A 12,391-nucleotide genomic window follows, 5' to 3' on the forward strand; every position below is an offset into this window, starting at 1 on the left:
TACATTGGACTAGGTCTGCGACCTCTTTTCCAAGACTTCCTAATCCTCCAGCACCTGGTCCTGCCTGGCCCCTCCACACTAATCCACTCCGGCCCCTGCTTGCTATGCTCTGACCCTATTGGTTCTGCTGTCCCTCAAATATAAGGAAGCCTGGGAGGGGCCAAAGTACATAGGCGGGGCCAAGGTGCCCCTTTCTCTGGGTTCTTTCTTGAATGCCCCTGCTCAATTGCCCCTTTCTTAGAGAGAGCCCCTGATACTGCCACCATTCTAGGTACCACTGGTCTGAGCCCCATCTCTCTCTGTCATAAGAACCCCACGCAGTCTCCTTTACATCATGTAGTGCTATTCAACTATAATATGAAGCACTAGGACATGACTTACTTAGGAGTCATTGACGGTATGATTAGCATGCAAACCTCATGAGGGGTCTTCCTCTTGTTCCCTGCTGGGGTCTCTGACTTAGCACAATGTAGATGCTCAATAAATATTCCTGATATTGCCAAACTTGGATGTGGTAGTTCAAATGAAAAAGGCCCCCATAGGCTCATGTTTTAATGGTTGGTCCCCAGTTAGTGGAACTGTTTGGTAAGAATTGGGAGGAGTAGCCTTGTTGGAGGAAATGTGCCACTGGGGGAAGGCTTTGAGATTTCAAAAGTCCAACCCAAGCCCAGTGTCTCAATCTGCCTGCTGCCTGCGGATCAGGATGTAAAGCTCTCAGCTACTGCTCCAGTGCCATGCCTGCCTGCTTCCCACCAAGATGATCATGAACTAACCCTCTGAAACTGTAAGCAAGCCCCTAGTCAAATGCCTTCTATTATAAGAGTTGACTTGGCTATGGGGTCTCTTTGCAGCCATAGGACAGTAACTAAGATAGGGGGAGGTTATCACATATTGTACCCCAAGCCAGGTTCAGCTGTTTGTCCTCAATAAGCCAATTAAAGGCACAAAATTAAAAGTGGAAATCAGAAAAAGGAGATCTATTCAATGTGACCACATTGAAAGAGAGACAGAGAGACCCAATGGCACTTCCTGACAAGTCTGCCTTGGGGGTCCTGAACTGAGATTGAAGTTTAATTAGAGGGCCAAGGTTACACACATCTCAAGTCTTGTCTAGGTGTAGTCTCACCCACCACTGACCTCATTGTCTGGGCTTAGTCTCACCCTGTGAGATGGCCTCAAGAGTTGTTCAAACTGTGTGAGATCTTTTCCCAGGAGACAAGTTCCCCCTCTGGCTGGGACATTTTCCTTCTCCCAGCATGAGTTTCTCAGGGAAAGCCCCATTTCTTTGGGATCATTGTTCCAATAATCTGATATTTAGATTGAGGGAGACAGAATCTCTTTAAAATCTCTTCTTTTCTACCAGTGATCATAAGGGACACGTGAGACAGAAAGGGACACTTTATATTCTAGGTGGTAAGAACACATTTATACTTCATACTGTGTCTTATCTATTGCTGTGATAAGACATCATGGCCAAGGCAATTTAAAAAAGAAAGAATTTAATTTAGCTTATGGTTCCAGAGGTTAGGGTTCATGAAGGCAGAACAAGGGCACAGAGGTAGGCATCCAGACCAGTAACTGAGGCTCACATCTTGATTCCCCAAGCAAGAGACAGAGAGAGTGAACTGGGAATGGCATGAGTCTTCTGAAACCTCAAAGCCCTTCCCCAGTGAGATGCTTCCTCTGATGAGGCCACACCTCCCAATCCTTTCCAAATAGTTCCACTAACTGGAGACCAAGTATTTAAATATATGAGCCTGGGGGAGGGAGGGACATTATCATTAGGTTCAATAGCAAATAGCCTCTACTTGCTGAGCCATTTCACAGACCTACATGGTGTATTTTGAGTTACTTTTCCTTCAAGGCATGAAGTCAGAGTCTAGATGATGATGGTGATGATGATGATGATGATGATGACGATGATGATTTTGCTGTGTCATCTCTAACATGGTGATGTACCTTACAGTTACAGGTTAGTGCTTACAGGTGACAGTCATGAAAAAGCTGTTATATATTCATGCACACGATGGCAGTGGAAACCATCTGGAGCCAGCAGAGGATCTTCTGTAATAACACTGAAGGTGGTCTGGACACAGATTCTCTCAAACTAACACAGAAAGGAGTGGCCCCAAAGATAACAGTTTGGAAAAGATGAACTCTGAATGTGAAGACATTTGGGAAAGACCTTTATTCTTTTATTTTGCTTATATTTCCTTTTTTGTGTGCATAGAGATAGCATGCATTAAAAAAAAAAAAAAACTAAACTAAATCTAAATGTGTCCAAAGACTCTCTCGTGATAAACACAGACTAAGAAGGGAAAGTCTTGGGGTTGCTGAAGAGACAGCTCAGCAGTTAAGTGCTTCCTCAGCAAAGTGCAAGGACCAGAGTTTGGATCCACCAGACCCCCTGTAAATTCTGGGTAGACATGGTGGACTACTCGTAATCCTGGCCTCACAAGGCAGAGACAAGATGAACTGGCTAGCATGACTATCCATCCATATCAGTGAGCTCTGGTTTGCTTGAGAGACCCTGCCTCCAGGAATAAGGTGAGAGAATGATTGAGGATGGTTCCTAATATCAACCCCTGACTCCACATTCAGGTGCACACAGGTACACCCACACACCCACACACATGTGAAACTACATACATGCAACCCCTCCCCCAACACACACACACACACACACACACACACACACACACACACACACACACTCTGAAAAGGATTGAAAGTGGCAGGAAGCATCACGTCACGGCTTATGGGTCTAGTTTGTCCCATCTTTTGTGGCAGTGGCTATTCTTTCTTGGGACACCAGACAGTGGTGCTTTCTAATACTGACATCCTGGGGCATTCATGGCATTATAAAGGGACTGCCATAGCACTGGATGTTAGGTGTTAGCATGCAGGCTGCCACCCAAAAGAGAAAGAGACCAGGAATGAGACCCCAGCTTAGCCTCCTCGCACCCTCCGGTTTTGAACCTAGGTCTCTCATGTGAGAGCCCAAGAGATCCAGAGTCAGGGTTCCCTTGAGTGCTCATCCAGAGACCCTCCTCCTGGGGCACAGAGCAATATGGGAAGCCAGATAGGGTTATAAGATGGGTAGAAACTACTTGAGGCAGAGCCAAGATCCCTTTTGTGTCCAACTCTTCCTCATGCAGTGCGTGGAGGGCCTGGGCACATGGACAGGGCCTGGAGCCCTATCGCTGTGTAAAAGACCAGTGACCCTGCCATCTGAGTGCTGATGTGGGATTTCAGCATCTCACAGCCCTCCTCCCCTTCACTCATCCACAGGCACCTGATTTACAATGTGGGGCTCTCCGTGGGGAGAGATGAAACCTTAGTGACAGCTGGGACTTGGCTCCAGGATGCAGACGTCACCAGTGATGGACAGCAAGAGCTCGGGTTGCAATAGTGTGTGTGCTGGATGAGTTGTGTATATATCTCAACCTTGGTCCGGTGCCTCATGCCCAGTCAGCCAGGCTAACTGCATCTGTCTTGCTTTAGGGCTCTGGACCTGTCTATGGAGCTGGGGACTGAGCTCTTCAGTTTACTGCAGTTTACTTCAATCTACAGCAGATTTGGAGTCACAAGATCTACCCAAGTCTATGTTAGAGGGAGGGCCTTTTGGATGTCACCATTGCTGTCCATGGTAGGCAGAGAAGACACAAAACTCCAGGGGTATGCAGTGTGCTGCAGTGTTACCTGTACTTGCCTCCACAACTAGCTTTTGATGTGGGTGTGGAGGATCCAAGTTCAAGGCTCTAAGCTTATGCAGCAAGCATTTGGCCCACTGAGCCATCCCCCCACATCCACAGAGAGAAATTTTGAGGGGAACCCAGAGCAGGATCAAATCCACGGCCCTAATGACCAGCCCAGTGCTTGCTCTCGGTTCATTGAATGACTCAATGAGCATGGAAAGGGCTACCTAGACTGTGGAGTACAGAGGACATGTTGCTTGTTTAGTGCCCAGTGTGGGGGACCTATCCCTTCCAAGGTGATGACCCTCACCAGACCTACCTGCCAGGAGATCTGCCAGATGAAGATTGTCCTGTCTGCCACCCTCGGGGACAAATCCAGCTTCTTCCTAGTGGAATTTAAAATGACATCAGTGATTTGAACAAGGACCACGCAGCTGGCAGGTGCATGGCGTATGGTCAGCCCAGCCCAGACGCTTAATGCTGACCTAACATCCGAGTCTGTCATAAAGCTTGGGTCATGGCCATAGTTAAGAGGAAGTGGTTGATGCTGGGAATGAGTCTCCTGGGGATGCTGGGAGGATGTGGGCTGGACTGAGCCCAGCCGTTTCTCAGTTTTACCACAGAGACTCACAGCGGACTTGCTGCTTCATGGGGAAAGCAAACAAGAAGCCTGGGGAAGGAGGGATGTAGCTCAGCGGAGCATCCTGCAGCTCTGGCACATGGCTTACCCTTCTCCCCATCACCTTCAGGGAAGGAGGCCATCCAGGTGCTCCATGTCCTGGGAGGGCCAGGAAGGTTTGAGCAGAACAGCAGCTTCATGCAGTTCCATCACACTCTAGTCTGAAGGGGGAGCCAGACAGTGGGTAGCACAGCAGTCCTCACTGAAACTGGCATAACATGAACTCTCCTGACACTGACTTGGGTGGATCCAGAAGTCAGTAGAGATGGTACCACGTCCTTATCAGCTTTGTAATGGAGATGCTCCCCAGTTGAATCATTCTGGAAGGCCCATAGTAGAAGGGGCTGGTGAAGCCATCTTATCTGGCCCTGTTTTATGGGATAAAGAAGGCAACTAAGGCTGAAGGGAGAGAAATCACACACAGAATTGGCTCCAGTACTGTACCTTATTGGTATCCTGAGTGACCTGGAGCTGCCCATGCCCCTGTCTGTGATGTTGCTCACATGGTCCAGCCATCATCCCCACTCATGAACTGGCATCCACATCTGTACCCCGTCCCTTCCATCCACACCACATGTCAATACCTAGGGGGTCCCCATGAGCTACATGTTGTACTCACCCACCCAGATTCACCTTCCAAAAGTGCATCCCAGAGTTCTGTGCACTCAGCCCAAGCCTGCAGGGCCTGTCCCCCTGCCTCCCCATGAATCTGTGTCCCGAGGATCCCGCACCCCAAACACATCAGGCATCTGGCATTACTCCTACCTCTGTTGTCGTTCTCTGCTCGGGACTCCCAGCCTCCCCTGGGTGACAGCAATGGTCGCTTGTCCCTAGTTCTCGCCCTGGTAAGGATGCATAGACTCATGGCCCCTGGGGATCTCTGGGAACAATCATCCACTTAGTGTGGCTTGGAAAGTCCTTCGAGTTCCAGGTCCTTGACAAATGGCTGTGTTTGGCCCAGGATGACACCTGTCCTGCCAGCTGTCCACAGATCTGCTCTCCTCAGCCCTGCAACCTCTTCTTCCTCCATCCTCACCTCTGTCCTTCCCTCACCCTTGAGGAGGAGCCACCAGCACATCCCGGACCAAGAACTGCTCCTTAAACGTGAGAGTGACTTTAGTACAGATATATATATATGGCCTTTTCTGTGGCCCCAAGGCCATCCCAAGGGGACATATAGGAATAACCTGAAATCTGTTCTTCTGTAGGTGAACCGTAGATGCACACCATCTTCCAGCTGCCAGTGTCGGTCACAATGCTTGTCACAGACTCCGCCATAGCCACCGTAACCAGTGTGTGCCACGCTCCTCTTCATAGGCAGGGGTGTAACTGACCACAGACAATGGACTCCTGGTATGAAGTGTCACAGAGACATTGCTCTGGCCCTCCCAGGGTAGGCAGCTGAGAGTGGCAAGACCCTGCCAGGTTGTGGCCTAGGACTCCTGTGTTGTTCTCCGTGCCCTGCTAACATGGCAGGGGGAAGCCTGGCACCCCCTATGCCTTGTTCCCCGAGACTGTCAGTGTTTGACTCCCCAGGGCTGGACCTGGGCAGAGCCCCGCTAATGAGTGTCCAGATCACCTGGGGCCTGGTGCTGTCTCAGGGCCTCACCACCAGCATCTCAGCTCTGTGAAGCATGGGGTCGAGGAGGCTCTGAGGTCTCTGGCGATGCCAGGATTTGTCGCGTCTGAAGACACATCCCAGCCTCTCTCTCCAGCACCCATTCATTACTGCACCAAATCCCTGGAATTTTAAGACATGAATTTTCCTTGCTGTTCGGATTAAATTTGAAATGGGAGATGAGTGGGCATCAGACAAGCACGCTCTTCACTCCCTCACAACTGGAAGAGATGCCTGGCTCTTGGGATCAAAAACCCAGGTTAGCATTGTCAGGGCCACCTGGTGGATGTGTAGGGAACTACAGGCAGTAGGCCAAAACCTGAGTGCCCCTGGCACAGCAGTCTGTGGGCAAAAGGTAAACACATTTTATTTACGGTAGACACAGATTCACAGAGAGGTTAACAATTTTATGGGTCCATTCCATGTGATTAATGTTTAGAAATCTAGAATTTTTTTGGTCAAGACTGGTTTATCTCCAAGCAACTTCGGGCCTTTCTGGATCTTAGTTTCCATGTTTATAGGTGGTCGAGGTATTCACCCTCTGAGGACCCTCTTGGCTCTGAAAACCTTTCATGTCACAACAGGGACAAACACCCACACTTCACACAGCTAAGTTCTTTCTTTTGCAAGTCTGAGCTTTGTCGCTTGGGAAGAGACCCCACATGCCGCACTTGTCTCCCACTTCATAGGGCACAGACAGGTGGCTGAGGCAAGCTGACCCTGGCATCTGCCAGGGCCTTGAGGAGATGGTCACTACATCATACTGGACCCAAATAAGAGCAGGGCAGGCTTGCTGCACACACCCCAGTCAGGCCCATGTCTTTGCTATTGTGGTAACATGATCATGTTACCAGTAACCCGCTCAGTAGCTCAGACGCTCGTGGGCAGGGCCTCTTCTTTTCTGTTTGCTGGCCAACAAATGCCAGTTGTTTTCTTCCTCCACTCCAAAGAAATCCTTGGGGTGAGAGAACCACAGGGGCTCCTGAGAGTTGAGGGCAGGAAACCCTGCTCAGGGGTGGCCCGGAAGAAGTTAACAAACTTCTTCAGGTAGCAAGACTCAGACCCCCTCAAATGCCAGGAATGCCAGGCATGCCAGGCAGCCGCTGCTCTGAGTTCTGTTTTTCCTCCTTATTCTTTCTGGGGGAATCTGGTGATGACAGAGACGGTCTGGGTGGGAAATGACCATTGGCACTGCTCTGAGTTAAGCTGTTAGAGACCATTAGGATGTGTCCGTGTGCACCTTTCTTCTCCGAGCTGCAGTCAGGATGGATCTGAAGCCTGCTTCAAGGAGGAGGGAGGGGGTGGGTGTGCTGCACTCCACAGCAAGACTAAGACTCTCAGGGAGTGGGTGAGGGACCCGTTTTCCTTCTCCCTGCCCCAGATTCCATGTGCATGGCATCAAGGCCCCAAGGCAGGGGCCACGAGGTAAGTCTTGTGGGGCTGTTTGCTCGATCTGCAGGGTAAGAATGCTTTTTTAAAGGGTGGAGAAGGAGATGGGGGGGGGGAGATAGACCCTGAAAAACCCTAAATGTTCAGCATGTAGCCTCCACAGAGAGTGCGCAGACCCCTGGCCCAGGGCAGCGGAACCACATAGGGAAGATTGTCAGAAGAGCCCTCCTAGGACGGCTGCCTGGGAAGGAGGCAGGAACACCCACATGGTGCCTCCCTTGGCTGTAAAAGTTAGGTTTGTGGTTTGAGCCAGAGGGACATAATTTTGGGATCTAGGCAATGCATGGTAGCCTGGCTGAACTAACAGGGAGGTTTACCCTTAAGACTCCTGGGAAAGAAGCTCTCACTTTCATCTCCTAAACCTAAAATCTGAAGTGAGGCAGGAATAGAATTGGTGGCTCACGGTGTTTCCTGGGAACCCCGGGGTTTTAGCCTGCAGAGGGCTGGCATATGGGAAAGTCAGGCAGTAGTCTGATTCTGGAGACACTGACTTCTGGAACCAGCCATTCCTGCAACCGACACTATATTGGACTTCTCAGTGTTTAAGAGCCAATATGGTCTCACCTTTCTCCACCACAGCCTGGACTGTTTCTTTTACATGACATTAAGAAAATTCCTAAAATGTCTGTTCTTAGGATCAAAATAACTTTAAATCTTTCATTAATCATTCAGGGGAAAAAATGACTCATTACAGACTTTGGTGTTAAAGTGCTGTCCTCAATGTTATAATACAAATCCGAACAAACAGACCTTGCGGTATTTAAAGTGAGGTGAGTCAGAGATGCTAAGAGCCCATCTCTTCAAGTAATGACCATTGATGGACTGGTTGGTTTGGGGGATAAACCCAGGAAAAGCCGGCACAGAGCTGTGCTCAGAAGTGTGTATCCCATGTGTTTGCAAACAAATGCCAGCTGGAAGGGGTCAGAGATGCCCCACCCTTCAGAGCCTTTCCCAGTCTTCCTAGAAGGAGCCCTCAGAGCTGGCATCAGGGACTGCGGGGTTGGGAAGATCCAGGAGGCAGGAACAGAAGTGGAAGGGGGCTCCTTATCTTAACCTGTTGAGCATCTATAGTAGTGGAGTGGACCTAGAGAAAAATAACTCTGCATGGTGTGTGTGTGTGTGTGTGTGTGTGTGTGTGTGTGTGTGTGTGAGAGAGAGAGAGAGAGAGACAGAGAGAGAGACAGAGAGAGAGACAGAGAGAGAGAGACAGAGACAGAGACAGACAGAGACAGAGAGAAAGACAGAGAGACAGAGAGAGACAGAGAGAGACTCATGGCCAGGGAGACTACTGGAAGTCCAGAGTTCAAGTTCTACTCGGGCTCATCCTTTAGGCCAGGGGTGCCCTAAAGGACTAGCCCAGAAGTGACTGACCACTGGCTTCCATGTGTCTTTGCCAACCCCCAGGTCATTTCTGCTGGATTCAGAGACCAAATCCAAGCCAACCAGAAAGAGCAAAATGTCCTTGACGAAGCAGATAAAATGTGACCCACAACACATGGTAGACATGCCCTGAAGCCCAGTGTGCCTCCAGCTCACCTGTGACCTCTGCTTGGGAGTCTGAGTAGCTCTGGGGTGGAAGCAGACTGCTGTCTTGGGCCTCCACAGCACTCCCAGGCCCTGAGCACACATTTTCTTTGGAGGTTGTGGTAAGGAGATGGCTGTGGGTCTGATGGGGCAGGCAGGTACCCAAGAGGTCTCTGCCCCTTGCATCTTTTGAGGACAGTCCCTGAGCCACTGTGTGTCTTTTTCAGTCCACAGAGAGGCTGCAAGCTTGAGGCCTGTCTCTCCAGACAGGCAGGAAACTTCCACATATTATATTGAGGCTACAGGAAAAGGCCCAGTGGTCAGGCCAGGCAGCTCACAAGTCATCAGGGCTTGCAAGAAGAATGCCAGACCCAGCCCCTCAGCCAACTTCAGGCCCCTCCCCTCAACCTCAGGCTTCTCCCCATTGCTAGGGTCTGTGTCACTCAGGAGGCTCCTCTGCTCTAATGGGTCCTATCTCACCCAAACCTGTGCTCAGCCCTGTTCCTCAGAGCCCACCTTCCAACCCCCTCACTGGCCCACCTTCATTCTCTCTCCAGGGTGCCCAGACTCGATACGTGATCTTCACACATGACTGAGGCCCCTTATCTGCCTTTGAACATAGAATTCTACCCAGGCTAGTCTTGGATTAAAGTCAGTTGAAACAAACCAACCTACCCCTGCTCCCTCAACAGGGGCCACCCTGGGAGAGTCAACACCCTCCCAAAGGCTATCCTGTCTGGTGGACCCATCTGACACCAGAGCAACCAGCTAGCACTCAAGTTGCCCACCTTTGGCACCCTGCATATTGAGTCTGGGGCATACAGTATGCACCCAGCGAGCTTGAGTTGTTTGTTAATCTAGCTAAGAGCCGTTATGCTGGTTTGAATAAGAATGGCCCTTGTAGGCTTTTATATTTGAATGCTTAGTCACCAGGGAACGGCACTATTTAGAAATACTAGAAAGATTAGGAAGTATGGTCTTGTTGGAGGAAATGCATGACTGGGGGTGGGCTTTGAGATTTAAAAAAAAAAAGCAGATTTCACTCTCTGCTTGCTTATCGGAATGTAGCTCTCAGCTACTTCTCCAGCACCACGCCTGCCTGCTACCATGTTCCCGCCATGACAACAATGGACTTAATCTCTGTAACTGTAAGCTAACCCCCAGTTAAATGCTTTCTAATATTAGTTATCTTGGTCATGGTGTCTCTTCACAGCATGAGAAGAGTGACCAAGAAGCCATTGAGTGCCTACCTAGAACCTTTCTGGCCTTCTTGTGGCTGTGATCAGCTGAGTTCTGAGCTCACTTTCCGCAATGCCATGCTGATGACATCCCTCCTCATGTCATCTGTGAGGGAGAAGATGTAATTATACATGTCAGTCTTCATGATCTGGTGGAGCACTTAGTCTGAACAGGGGTGCTCTTAATTATGTAGTGTTTCAGTCTGCTGGTTAATATGTCTCTGTTCTTTCTCCAGGGAATGGGGTGGAGAAGTCACAAGAACAATTCTTTAGGGCTGTTTAGGGCTTCTGGGGGAAGAGGGTAACCATGCTCTGTCTTGTCTTCATAGCTGATGCTAATCCATCCTTGGGCATCTTCTTTGGCCCTCATCCTCTGCTGTACTAGCCCCCTAACACTGCATCTGGGTCTCATTCACCCCAAGAGTTGTGTCCATCCCCTACCTTCAATTTCCAGCTTTCCTGCTTGGGGTCAGGAGAATGGAGCTCCCCTACCCAGAGGAGCCCAGAATGACTTTGACCAACTTCATAGTCTGCAGCCTCCAGGCTATGCTTAGAAAGGTCACAGTGCCCTCTACTGGTTGCTAGCTAGGTCTGTTCACCTCAGAGCTGCCGTGAGGAGTTGAGCTCAGAGGTGAGGCCCTGTAGGCAAAGGTCTCTCTCCTGTGGCTGCTCAGAAACCTCAGGTCCTACCTGCCTGATCAACCACTTGGCATCCTTCAGGGCTCAACTTAGGATCCTCAGCTTCCATAACAGCTCTGAGCTTCCACCCTCAGGCTTTCTTCCTGCTTCCAAGCAACATATAAAAAGGAGTCGTTGGTTGTTGTGTTGTGCTATTTTGTCCTATTTGCTGGGGAGCTAACCTAGGGCTTCACACATGCGAGGCAGGAACTCTCCCACTGAATTATAGCCATTTCTTACTTTTAATTCTGAGACAGGCAGGCCTGGAATCTTCAATCCTCCTGTCTCAGCCTTCCAAGTAGCTGGGATGGCCAGCCTGCAATGCCAGGCCAGCTGGTTATAGTCATGTCATCTTCTGCCACACCGTGCTCTCCTCTGAAAGCAAGGTTGTCTGATGTGTCCTTAATCCCCTTCCCCGCTCCTCCATGTCTCCAGATGTGGAGCCGATGTTTTCGGAATAGATGAATGGAATGAAAGCAGATGTTCAGGAACATTCTGTAACCCTGAAGTAAGGAGCCATGCTTGCAAATGTGAGCCACATGTGGCCAGAACAACAAAGGCTTTTCAATGATCCCAAGTCTGCTCAGGAAAAAAAGAATATGGGAGTTAGAGGACCAAGGGTTGAGGTAAGGAAGGAGAATGAGGGGAGATTTAGGCATCATGAAAGCACTGAGGTGGAGGGGACTCTTGTCATGATTCTGAGAAGGGCCTGAGTGGTTGCTTGCCTGGCAAGTCCTGAGTTTACAAGTGCATGGAAAACCTGAGTAGTTCCACAGGCGCCCCCTCGTGGCTAGTGAAGGCCGAGCACACAGAAGAGAATCCTGAAGGTGGGTTCAGAAGAGAGTTATTACATTTTATTATTATCTCGATGCCTGTTTGTTTTCTAAGGGGAGACAGGATGTGGACATGGGAAGAGAAGTGGAGAGGATCTGGGAGGATTTGGGGGACAGGAAACTGTAACCACAATATATTGTATGAAAAAAATCAATTTTTTTTTTTTGATTTTTCGAGACAGGGTTTCTCTGTGTAGCTTTGCACCTTTCCTGGAACTCACTTGGTAGCCCAGGCTGGCCTTGAACTCACAGAGATCCACCTGGCTCTGCCTCCCGAGTGCTGGGATTAAAGGCGTGCGCCACCACCGCCCGGCCAGAAAAAAAATCTATTTTCAATTGGGGGGGGGGGAGGAAAGGCAGAAGTGGGTCTCAGAACTAAGATTCCAGCCATCAGTTGCCCAAGTTTCTTAGCGCTAATCACTACCTCTTGGCCTGTTTCCTCGTCAAATCAATGGTGGGATGAAGTGAATGGCCCGATGGGCGGCAGAGCTAATCCAGCCCCGAGACAAGCATGCTGTGTGCCTTTCCTTAGTGTCCTCCAAGGACAGGGCAGGGGGACACAGCCTAACAGAGGAGCTGCCCAGATGGTGAGGGGCAGGGCTAAGACCCAAAGCCGGGTGTGTGACTCCAGAGGCCCCTTACCCCCAGCCTGTGGTACTTCTCCTGGTCCCTCA

Source organism: Peromyscus leucopus, chromosome 14 (genome assembly GCF_004664715.2).
Source record: "Peromyscus leucopus breed LL Stock chromosome 14, UCI_PerLeu_2.1, whole genome shotgun sequence".
Taxonomy (NCBI): domain Eukaryota; kingdom Metazoa; phylum Chordata; class Mammalia; order Rodentia; family Cricetidae; genus Peromyscus; species Peromyscus leucopus.